General features: G+C 34.7%; 1 long non-coding RNA gene across 1 annotated transcript; it reads left to right on the forward strand.

Moving 5' to 3' along the window:
• The first annotated feature begins 1,989 nt into the window (after positions 1–1,989).
• Positions 1,990–7,281, forward strand: LOC148791143 (uncharacterized). Its single transcript, XR_016077196.1, has 2 exons — positions 1,990–3,980; positions 5,021–7,281. It is a non-coding gene; the product is annotated as an uncharacterized LOC148791143 (long non-coding RNA).
• Positions 7,282–12,400: the final 5,119 nt, after the last annotated feature.

Raw genomic sequence — 12,400 nt, forward strand, 5'->3', positions numbered from 1 at the left:
CTAAAAAAAAAAAAGAATAACAAGCCAAGATATGACTCGATATGCTCCTACCAACATATTGGGCTGTTTCGATATTTTGAACCTTGGTTGGTGCACGTGGTATGGTGTTCATCATCTCATTCTGAAAGCTCCATTTATGTGGTGATATAGTAAACCTCCATGGATTTTTTTTTTCTGCCAAAATGCAAAAACAATCACTCTATGTGATAATCTGTCTAGATTGCTTGAGAATTCTACTGACCGAGTGATACTTGACAATCATCATCATCATCTAAGCCTTGTCCCAACTATATGGGGTTGGCTACACGAATCATGTTTCACCTTTTCATTTTGTTCAATGCCATATCCCTTGTTAAATTATGAGTACTTAAGGCCCCCATTTGGTTCATGGGAAAAGGGGTCTGGAATCGGAATAGGAATGGGCTATTCCGATTCCGACTATTTGATTGAGTGGAATCGGAATCCCATTCCCATTCCTGCTGGAATGGCATTCCCCCATTTGAGGTAACAGCCATTCCTTGCCCCCCTTGGGAACGAAATTTCATTCCTGCTGATTTCAATTCCTATTTACATTCCTGTCTGAACCAAATAGACTATGGGAATAGACCATTCTGATTCCGATTCTGACTGTGAATCAAACGGACCCTAAATAATTTCTTGTTACTTCTACCCTAGTCCTTTTCAGACTGTTCCTAGCTCTTCTGTTCCCTTCAATTTGGAACAGATCACTTTTCCTAACATGTTCTATAGATGGCTTTCTATGCATAAGACCAAACCACCTCAATCTACTTTGTCTCATTTTATCACCTGTTGGAGCTACTCCTAGCATAGGTTCCTTTGTATGACTTCATTTCTAACTCTATCCTTTCAACCTTTGCCACAATTCAACTCATCCAAGCATTCACATTTTTGTCGCACTCTGCTCCACACAACATAGCTGTCTTCACAATTATTTTATAAAATTTTCCTTTCGGCCAAAGTGCATTCCTCTCTCACAGAAGACTAGATCTGCATGGGAGACACTCTCAATCTATCCTTATGAATTATTGAACCAAGGTTATGGAAGAGGTCACATTGAGTTATCTCTTGGTCTCCGGTATTAAATATAACCCTGATTTGCATTACTATCATATTATAAAAATTCTAGTCCTTATTTTGAAACTTATTGTTTCTAATGCAGTTGTCCATAAAACTAATTAATTTTAAATTTAATCTCACTAGTTTCATCAATTAATAATATATCATCAGAAAATATCAGACACAATGGGGCCTTTTGAATATATTTAGTGAATTCATGTATGACTAGTGCAAATAAACAAGGACTAATGTTGTTCTCATATTTAATTCCACTAATTATTACAATTTTATACATTGCCGTAATTGTTTTTAAATATAGGCACTCTAGAACCCCTTCTCCGTTAGCTTGGCATTTTCTTGGCTCATGACGACAATCTGGTTGATTATCTTTTTTGTGGGGTGTATAGTTTCTTATTAATAGAAAATGAAAGCCATCAACATGAGTATGCGCATCATGTCAATGATGTGTAAGCTGGTCCATCGAGGAGATGAATGGGTGATTTGTGCCCCTATATGCGTTTGGGAGCTAGTTGTGCAATGAAAGATCACTTCCTCACTGATTTTGTGCCATGGTTTTCAAAATCGGATCGAATCAGATGGTCGGACTGGAAAAATCAAAAATCGATCACCCGTTTTACCCTATTGGCCAAAAACCATTGATTTGATCAATAAACGACTGACCCATTTTACCCTATATGAATGCTTCTCCAATCAATACTAGAATGGTCTAGTGTGGAGACATCTCAATCTCCATGATGTCAGCTTTGTAATTCCATTTCTTAATAAAATTATTGTTATTCATCAGTGAAGATTTTTTTATTTATGAGAGGACAGAAAATCTACCTTAACTATTTTTTGCGAACTTTTTTTTTTTTCCTTTGGTTCCCTGATCAGCCAAATGAAGGGCGTCACTCTTTGGATTTTCTTTTTCTTCTGTTTTCACAACCAGTATTAAAATAGTACGTTCCAGCACATAAGAAATTAAGAGTGAAATAATTTTTATGTTTTCATATTTTTTCAGGCGCAATGAAGTGTGTCTTCAATGGTATGTTGTTCAACAGCACGATACTGTTTGTATGAGCTTATATGTATAAGCGTGCATATCCCAAATGGCCAGAACAGGTTTACAATTCTTGATGCTTGACCTTCAAAACTGCAATAGAAGAAAAGAGATGTGAGGATGTTGATGGGGATGAAGCTGCGGTTCAAATTAATTAGCTGTAAATTTCATTAAGTTAGAAACATGGGTTGAATATGTTGTGAAATCTGTCAAATGATTGAGAGGGAAATTCTCTTCATTTATTAAATGTCTTATTTGCTCTCAACATTGTATTTGCATCTGCTCTTTAAAAATTTATACTCCAGTCATAATAGGGGAGTCTTATTATTATCAGATATTATGGTTAACTGATTAATTAACTCTTCTCTTACTATTTATATTTATATATTGTCTTATTTTAAAATATCTCTAATTTTTTTTTACAATTGTCCAAAACCTCTGATTCCTCTCTCTCTCTCTCCTCATCTTCACACACAATGGATTGTCAATGAAGCCATTGACGCCACTGCAATCTTTGGAAGCGGTGGTTCTTCTCCGTTCTCTCTCTTTCACTCTCTCTCCTCACCTTTATGACCCTTTCTCCACCGCTCACGGATTCCCTTGTTTCCTCCACTTCCAACAAAAGAGAGGCATTTGAACAAAGGTTTATGATCTACAAAGTTTGATGAGTTGTTAGACGAGAACTTATTCCAAAAGATGGCTTGGCAACGTGGAAGTGAACAAGGGCGAGAGAGCGAAACAGAGGGAGGATTTAAGGAGGGAATAGATATGCCTTGATTCAGCGTATGGAATAGGAAAACACCGCGGTTCGGTGCCTCAGTTGTTGACTTTGAGGAGCTGTCTAGAGGTTGCCGACTACTATCTTCAATTCTGGTAACTTCTATCTCTGATGTAGTGGGGATCTTTGTCGACTTCTCCATCGACGGGGTAATGGAACAAGAGGCGAACGAGAAACAATTCTTAACACTTCGAGATCTGATTGGTAACTTCTGAGCCTCAAAGTCACAATCATTCTTGTAGAGGGAGGGACCATCAGGTTCAGACTCGAAAGTCGAGGAACGGTGGTCATACGGTGGGGATTCTTGAGTGGTATCGATGGTTTCCCACAGCGGTGGTTCTTCCCCCACTTCAAGAACTAAAGGGAGAAATTGTGAAGAGGTTGTGATTTGACGGGCATAGTGGCCATGGATTTTCTCTGCGATGTTTCGGCTTCTTACCATGCTTGAAACACCATGGATTGCTAGTAGTAAGAGATTCGCTTTCTGCATTCACCCCATCCTCTGTTATCAACGACAACAGTAAGAGATTTGCTCTCTGCGATGTTTCAGCCTACATTGATTTTCAACAGTAAGAGATTCGTTGTTTGCATTCACCCCTTCCTCTGTAGTCGTGACAACAGTAAGAGATTCGCTCTCTACATTCTCCCCTTCCTGTCATCGGCGATAGTAGTAAAAGATTCGCTTTCTACATTCACCCCTTCCTCTGTAATGCATTTTATTTTGATTTTTTTTGCTGTCCTAGTACACAGCTCCAATCATAATACTAAAGACCCTGCAGATGGGATGGCATACGCTCATGGTGCAACTACGACTACTTCAATGGGACCCACACTTGAACCTGCAACTAATGAGGGTGAAGCTTACTGGTCATCGGCATCTCATTCACTGTTATTGGGGTTGCTACTCTTGCTGGTTTCTTCTAAATCTTAAGAGAGTTGGGCATGTGGTTGAAGGTCCGTCAATCCATTCAGACTCAGGGACGCAATTCCATTCTTTGCTCTATGAACGTAGCCAACGGCAGCTACAGTAACGATTCCCTCAGTTGATGTTATTGAATCACAGAGGTTTGAATCGACTAACTTTAATCTTTCATTTTGAAAAACTGAAAGAGAATAATGGGTAAGATAGTATTTTTATCTTTTCATTAATGAACGTTAATGGTAAGGAGGATTCCGTCGATTGTTAAAAAACTTATAAGTTAGAGTAAGTCAATTAGCTAAAGCATAAGGATAGTTTATAAGAAATTTTCCCTATCAAATATATCCTCTAACGTAGCCCTAAGGGTGTACAATCGGTTGATTCGGTACAATTCGGTTTGACCATTTTCTCCAACCGAACTGACCTTAATTGAATTTGATTCGGTTTGGTTTGGTTAAGCCCTAATTCCACAATAATGATAAACAATGATTTTAATTAATAACTATTATTAATTAAAAGTTAAAATGGCCTCAAAAGCCAATGGTTTTAATTGACTCTTATTAATTAAAAGTTAGAATGGCCCCAAAGCCTAATGATTTTAATTAATTAACTATTATTAATTAATATCTAGAATAGGCCCAAAGCCCTATGCCAATGGAGAATTGGCAAAGTGACCATTATTCATAAGCAATTAATAATTAGTCTAGGTTTTAATTAACTATTATTAATGAACAAACAAGTATTTTTTTCTAATTTGGGCAACGACCATGTTGGAACGGGTGGCCATAGGCCCTCGATTTGGAATCCTCGATGTGTAGGAGAATCCACTGGCCATGTGAAAAGCCACACGTTGATGGAGTAGATTAATAATATCATCCCTGTGAACACACTACAACACACACCAATTACAATTTTTGTTATATGTTATTATTTATTTTCTAGTAAAAATAAATTTGTTTTCTATAAACTGTTTTTGACTTGTTCACAGGGTGGTTATTGGGTCTAAGTTGGGTTCATTTCAGCCTTTGACTAAGTCAGCAAGATGATGTTTGGCTTAGAATGGGTTGAGTGATCTTGTGGTCTAAAACCATGATTATTGAGACACTTGTCTCAATCCGAAGGGGTAGAACAAGATTAATATTGGTGAGTTTATCCTTAGTAACGGCTCTTATTTCCTCTTTCATAGGAGAGACGTTGTGGCAATTACCTATAAAAGGGAATGTGTAGAAGTCACAAACACACCGACTGAATATCCTCTTTATTGGAAGGCTATCAAAACCTCCAAGAAGTTCTGCCCAATTCGGATTGTATTATCACCTTTGTGAAGTCCAAGGTTGTGTTCAAGTGTTGCTGGGTCCATCAAGAAAAATGGAGTTACTCTTGGTTTGCAGAATCTTATTTGCATTTTGTTTTGTCACTATTCTGTTATTGTTTTTCATTGGTATCAGAGCATTATTATTTATGGTGTGCATGTGCATGTGCATGTGCATGTGCTACACCATATCAATCCTTTAAAGTAAAAGGGACTGTGGGCAAGTAAAAAGAAAGAGCAAAAGTCAGGTTCGACAGTTTTCTTTTTCAGACCCCAAAAAGGAGTCTCCTCTTCTTCATTGATTATACACAGTTGTCTTCCCAAAAAGAAAATAGTTGTTATCAAAAAGAAGGACAAGGATACCCCATTTGATTTACGACTCCAACATCTGATCTACTGAAACGGCATCATGAATCGGTAAAACCATAAAAGGTTTGAGATCTCTATTACAGAGATCTATCCGGGTATTTTCTAAACTTTTTTACATTTAGGGTTTCAACCCTTTTGAGAAAACATTCAGGTAATATTTAATAATTTTTTTTTATCCTGAATGCTTGTTGCTTGGTATGATTGATATCTTTACCAAAGCCTATTTTGTGCTATTGTGTGCTAAGCATTTATTTTGTGCTTCTACAAATTTTCTTTGCTTTATCTTAGGTAAAATATTAATTTCGTTCTTACGGAGCAAAATTTAAGAAAGCTGATTTTTTTTTATGATTTTCAGTTAACTGTTAATCATAGTTAATAATAGTTACATCTCACCAATTTTTTTGACTGAAAATAGCTTCTTGCTCATATTAGCTTACCATTACACTATAAATTTCATTTTATTTTTGCTTGAAGTTTCCTTGTTTATTCATAGACATAATGGTTGGATCTGCAATAGCAAATGAATTAAGCAAAACTGAAAAACTATAATGGCAGTAATTTTCCTCTTTGGAAACGTAGGATCAGACTTATATTAGATCAAGAAGATGTTGAATACATGTTAGAACAAGATGTTCCCTCTGTTCCTGATGATGATGCATCATTGGATGTTAGAAAAGCTTATCAAAAATACCTAAAAGATAATAAAACAGCCAATTCTTGTTTGTTAACTTTTATGGAATCAGACATTGAAGTCTTGTTTGAAGAATATGGGAATGCTAAACAATTATTTGATGCAATTAAGGAAGCTTATGGAAAGGTAACTGAATCCTATGTTCAAATGTTAATAGAAAAATATTATGCTTGTAAGATAAAAGATGGAGATTCAGTGATAGATCATATTAATAAGATGAATGTTATTGCAAAAGAATTAGCAACAACTATGAATCCCATCACTGAAAAGATTCAGGTGTCTACTATATTGCATAGTCTTCCAGACTCTTGGGAAAATGTGGTTGTTGCCTTAATTCTTTCTGCAAGAGACATTAATATGAAAAACATACCAACCTTGTTAGGCCTGGAAGCTAAACGAAAGAGCAAAAAGGCTCAATCATCATCATTGATAGTTGCCACTATAGTCCAATTGAAACTAATAAAACTACTGAAAAAACTGAGAACTATGAAGGTAAAGGAAAGAAGTATCATAATAAACATATTTTTTCAAAGAAGTTCAAGAAAACTAAAGGCAAATGTTTTATTTGTGGGAAACCAGGCCATACCAAATATAATTGTTATCAAAACAAGAAGAATAAAGATAACAATCATAATAAATCAGCAAAGAAAGATATCATCTATGTGGTTTCTGAATCATTACTTACTGATATTGATTATGTTGATTGGTGCATTGATTCGGGTTCTTCTTGCCATGTATGCAAACCCAAGGAACTATTTATGAAGATGAAGGAAATGAAGCCTGGCAAACATAGAATCTTCATGGGAAACAATACCTATTGTGATGTACTAGGTGTTGCAAAAGTGAAAATAGTCATCAATGAAAATACAAATCTGATCTTAAATGATGTAATGTATGCGCCTAGTGTTAGGCAAAATCTTTTGTCCGTACCCCTCTTGGATGAAAAGGGTTTTGAGGTTCGTTTTAGAGGAGGAAAAGTGTCAATTGGAAAACATGAGAGAGTCTTATTGTTTGGAACTAAGTCTGATGGTTTGTATCATTTATCTATTAATAAAGTGAATGCCTCTTCTGCTTATTTTGATTGTGTGTATAATGTGGATGAAAATGCCTATATATGGCACATGAGACTTTACCATATTAATAAAGACAAAATGGTGAGGATGTCTTCAAGTGGCTTAATACCTAAGATGAAAATTAACTTTAAATACTGTGAACCATGTCTTAGTGGAAAATTATCTAGATTATCATTTAATAAAGGAAAAAAATCAGAAGAATTGTTAGATATTGTGCACTCAGATGTTTGTGGTCCACTAAATGTCAAGACACACAAGGGAATGGAATACTTTGTGACCTTTATTGATGATAGCTCTAGATTTGGATATGTTTATTTGATTAAAAGAAAATATGAGGTATTAGAAAAATTTAAAATAAGCAGAAAACCAATTAGGAAGAAAAATAAAGATATTAAGAAGTGATAGAGGTGGTGAGTATATATCTAATCTATTTAATGATTTTTGTATACAAAATGGGATAAAACATCAATTAACTGTGAGTGATACTCCACAATAGAATAGAGTTGTTGAACGTAGGAATAGAACTCTACTTGACATGGTAAGGTCAATGTTATCACACTCCAATCTAGGAACACATTTCTAGGGTGAAGCATTAACTACACCAATTTATATTTTAAACAAAATACCAACTAAAGTGAATAAATTGACACCTCATGAAATCTGGACTGGTAGAAAATCCCTTTATAGGATATTCAGAATACCAACAATTTATATTTTAAAATTTGGGGTTCTAGTGCCTATGTTAGAGTTCCTAGTCAACTAAGAAACAAACTAGATAACAAAAGCATAAGATGCACTTTTATAGGATATTCAGAAAACAACAAAGGTTACAAATTCATAAATCATAAATCTGATGGATTTATTGAATTCATAGAAAGTCGGGATGTTGTGTTCTTAGAGGACCAAATAAAATATGAAAATGATAGTGTCTTGACTCAATTATTTGAAATAGAAAAGGAAGATATACAAAAAGAAACATATACAACAAATAATGATACATTAGGAAAAATTCAAAGAGAAAGATTTCCCTCTTCCAAATTGAAAGATTATTATACCTTCTTAAATGAAGAATCAATAGGTAATCCAATAAGCTATTCGGAGGCTATGGTAGCACCCAATAAAGAAAAATGGAAAGAAGCCATAAATGAAGAACTAAATGCAATAAATAAAAATCAAGTGTGGGAATTGGTAGATTTGCCTAATAATAGAAGACCAATTGGAAGCAAATGGATCTTCAAAAAGAAATTAAAAGTAGATGGTTCTATAGAAAAATACAAGGTTAGGCTCGTAACAAAGGGATATACACAAGTTGAAGGTATAGATTATGATGAAACTTACTCACCGGTAACAAGATTTACTTCCATTAGAATTTTAATGCCCTTAATTGCACATTTTGATTTAGAGTTATGTCAGATGGATGTAAAAACCACTTTCTTAAATGGAAAGCTAAATGAAGAAATTTATATGACACAACCAGAATGATACATAAGAGAATGACAAGAAAATAAAGTATATAAATTGAACAAGTCTCTATATGGACTAAAGTAATCCTCTAGGATGTGATATTACACATTTCATAATTCCCTCAAAAAACTTGGGTTTATCCCAAATCCATTTGGTCACTGTGTTTACTCAATGAATAGTGGGAGTTCATTTATTATACTCGCCTTATATGTTGATGATATTCTAATAGCTAGTAATAATATATCTATGATAAATGAAACAAAACATTGATTGAGTATTAATTTTGAAATGAAAGACATGGGAGATGCTAGCTATGTACTTGGAATAAAAATAGAAAGAGATAGAAAATATAAAACATTATCTCTTTCACAAAAAATTATTTACAAACGATACTTAAAAGGTTTAACATGACAAATTGTAATGGAGTCGATACTCCCATTTGCAAAAGAACTAAAATGTCTAAGGACATGTAACTTAGAAATGAAAGAGAAGTAAGTTATATGAAGAATGTTCCTTATGCACAAGCAGTTGGTAGTTTAATGTATGCAATGTTATGTACAAGACCTGATTTGTCTTATGTTGTTAGTCTTGTTAGTAGATACCAAAGTAATCCAAGAACTGCACATTAGTCATTCATTAAAAGAATTCTAAGATATTTACAACAAACTAAGGATTATAGACTAACATATTCTTGTGATCAATTAAAATTGATGGGTTACTGTGATGCTGATTTTGTAGGAGACCCAAATGACAGAAAATCTACTACCGGGTTCATCTTCCTTTTAGGAGGAGGAGCCATTTCTTCGGCAAGCAAAAAGCAAGGTTTTGTAGCCAAATATACTATGGAAGTTGAGTTCATAACTTGCAGCACAGCAACATCAAAAGGAATTTGGATAAAAAGGTTCTTTGAAGAATTAAAAATACCAGGTGCACCTGAAGGAGCTATCAGAATGCTCAATGATAATGAAGCGGCCATCAAGATGATAAAGAATGGAGAAATTGGTCCAAAAGGAAAGTACATTGACTTGCAATACCGGTATCTTCATGATATCTACCAACGGAATGAGATCCTGGTAGAGCATGTGCCGACAAATGAGATGGTTGTTGATCCATTGACAAAGCCCATTGGGGTTAGTGATTTTAAAAGGCACATGGTGTCAATGGGATTGAGAAGCAACCAAACATCTCGGGCCTAATTGGCCAAGTGGGAGATGTTGGAACAGGTGGCCATAGGTCCTCGATTTGGAATCCTCAATGTGTAGGAGAATCCATTGTCCATGTGAAAAGCCACACGTTGATGGAGTAGCTTAATAATATCATCCCTGTGAACACACTACAACACACACCAATTATAGTTTTTGTTATATGTTATTATTTATTTTCTAGTAAAAATAAATTTGTTTTCTAGAAACTGTTTTTGACTTGTTCATAGGGTGGTTATTGGGTCTAAGTTGGATCCATTTCAGCCTTTGACTAAGTTAGCAAGAGGATGTTTGGCTTAGAATGGGCTGAGTGATCATGTGGTTTAAAACCATGATCATTGAGACACTTATCTCAATCCGAAGGGGTAGAACAAGATTAATGTTGGTGAGTTTATCCTTGGTAACGACTCTTATTTCCTCTTTCATAGGAGAGACGTAGTAGCAATTACCTATAAAAGGGAATGTGTAGAAGTCACAAGCACACCGACTGAATATCCTCTTTATTAGAAGGCTATCAAAACCTCCAAGAAGTTCTGCCCAATTCGGATTGTATTATCAGCTTTGTGAAGTCCAAGGTTGTGTTCAAGTGTTGCTGGATCCATCAAGAAAAATGGAGTTACTCTTGGTTTGTAGAATCTTATTTGCATTTTGTTTTGTCACTATTATGTTATTGTTTTTCAGACCATACCTAATGAAAATAAAGAATAAAGAGTTTCACAAAATCTAATAGAGGATAAACATTTCAAATATGTGGAACATTCTACATGTTAGATTAACCAATAGTCACATAGTTTGGTCAAGTTGTTGTAATTGATTAAATACATTTATTGGGTTGTTAGAAAACCAAAGAACTTTGAAACGTTTAGAGGCATCAAGGTACTTGATGGGTGGAGCTTTTGATTGCCTTAAGAACACTTATAAATAGAGACGGTCACCACTCAAACAAGCATCCATATCAATATGTTTCTCATCTCCTTGGAGGCTTGGAGTCGAGTGAAGATTTATCTGAAAAACCAGCATCATCAGTTGAGGCTGAGATTGCAAAGTCTGAAAAGGAGAGATGGAAGGCATGATTTTATTTTGTTATATTTGTTTAACATTGTCTTTAGAGTCGATTTTCATTTAAAAACCATCACTACATTTATCAATTGGGTGAAGCCCCTACCATTGATTCGTAGTAACTAGCTAGTTTTTCCTCAATACAAGAGATTTCTTACAGCCATACAACCCTATTCGATCACGACTCAGAAACAAATTTCTTACTGTCATCCATTTCTAATCTATTGGAGGCCAACCAATTGTTGGAAATGACTGAAAATGGGCAGTTTGAAATCAACTATTGATTCAGGTTGCACAAACCCGATTATGAACTTCAAGCGAAGAAGATGACTCATTCATGTCCATTTAGACCCATTTTCGACAAATCATGTCCAACATGGTACCATACCATATACTGTGTCATGTTCGGCATAGTACTGTGTCGGACATAGTGCCGTGATAGATCAATTTCGTACAAACTAAGTGGTTCAAACTTCGAACATTGTCCAAATAGGTTGAACCGAACCAAACCGGTCCAAAACGTGTCAAGACAATTTTAGAACCGGTTTGACATTATTTAGACCGGTTTTGACCGGTTCAAACCATATTTAGGTCATTAATGACCACTTAAATTCAATTTTGATTAGTTTTATTCAAACTAAATCAAATTTTGGCCATTTTATTGTAATAAAATGCCTGGTTCAACCTAATATAAGCTCTTTTGGAGTCTATTTGATAATTAGGGGCATTTTATTCCAATTTAAGTGCATAAAGAAACTATTTTAGGGCTGAATATCTCTTTTTTTGTTTTGCTTTTATTTTTTTCCATTAAAATTAGATTGATCATGCCTTAGCATTACTACCATTAATTATCAATCATGTCTTTTTTTGTTCCATGTTTATATGAAAAACTAAGGAATGTGCAATATAACATTTACTTAATTTTGTTCTTGGTTGCATTTGAGGTCAATTTGAGGACCAAAAGCCAAAGCAATTGGGACTCAAATTGGCATTAGATGCTTCTTGATCCCAACTATTGGTTGTCCATTCCATTGAATCCATAAATGACTAACCCAAAGGTAACATCATTTGTCGTGATTTAATTGGAGTGATCAAAGGGAATTGCATGTGTATATATATTTATTATTTGTTTCAACCCAAAGGTTTAAGTGATTAATAGTTAAGTATGTGCATGTGCAATTTACCTTGTTGTGTAATTAAATTCATTTGGTTATTATTATGAAATCATTCTTCAACCCAAAGGAGAGAGGATGAGACCATATATAACTTTGTTTTTTGATAATCATGCTTGATTATTTGGATGCATTATTAGTAGTTTATCATTTAGCTCCCAATGTGTAAATTAAATTTTGTACTTTTGCATGGCAACCTTGAACACTCAAAACCTTTTTGCTTA

The sequence above is a fragment of the Nelumbo nucifera genome, chromosome 6 (genome assembly GCF_055504915.1).
Source record: "Nelumbo nucifera cultivar China Antique chromosome 6, China Antique-T2T, whole genome shotgun sequence".
NCBI lineage: Eukaryota > Viridiplantae > Streptophyta > Magnoliopsida > Proteales > Nelumbonaceae > Nelumbo > Nelumbo nucifera.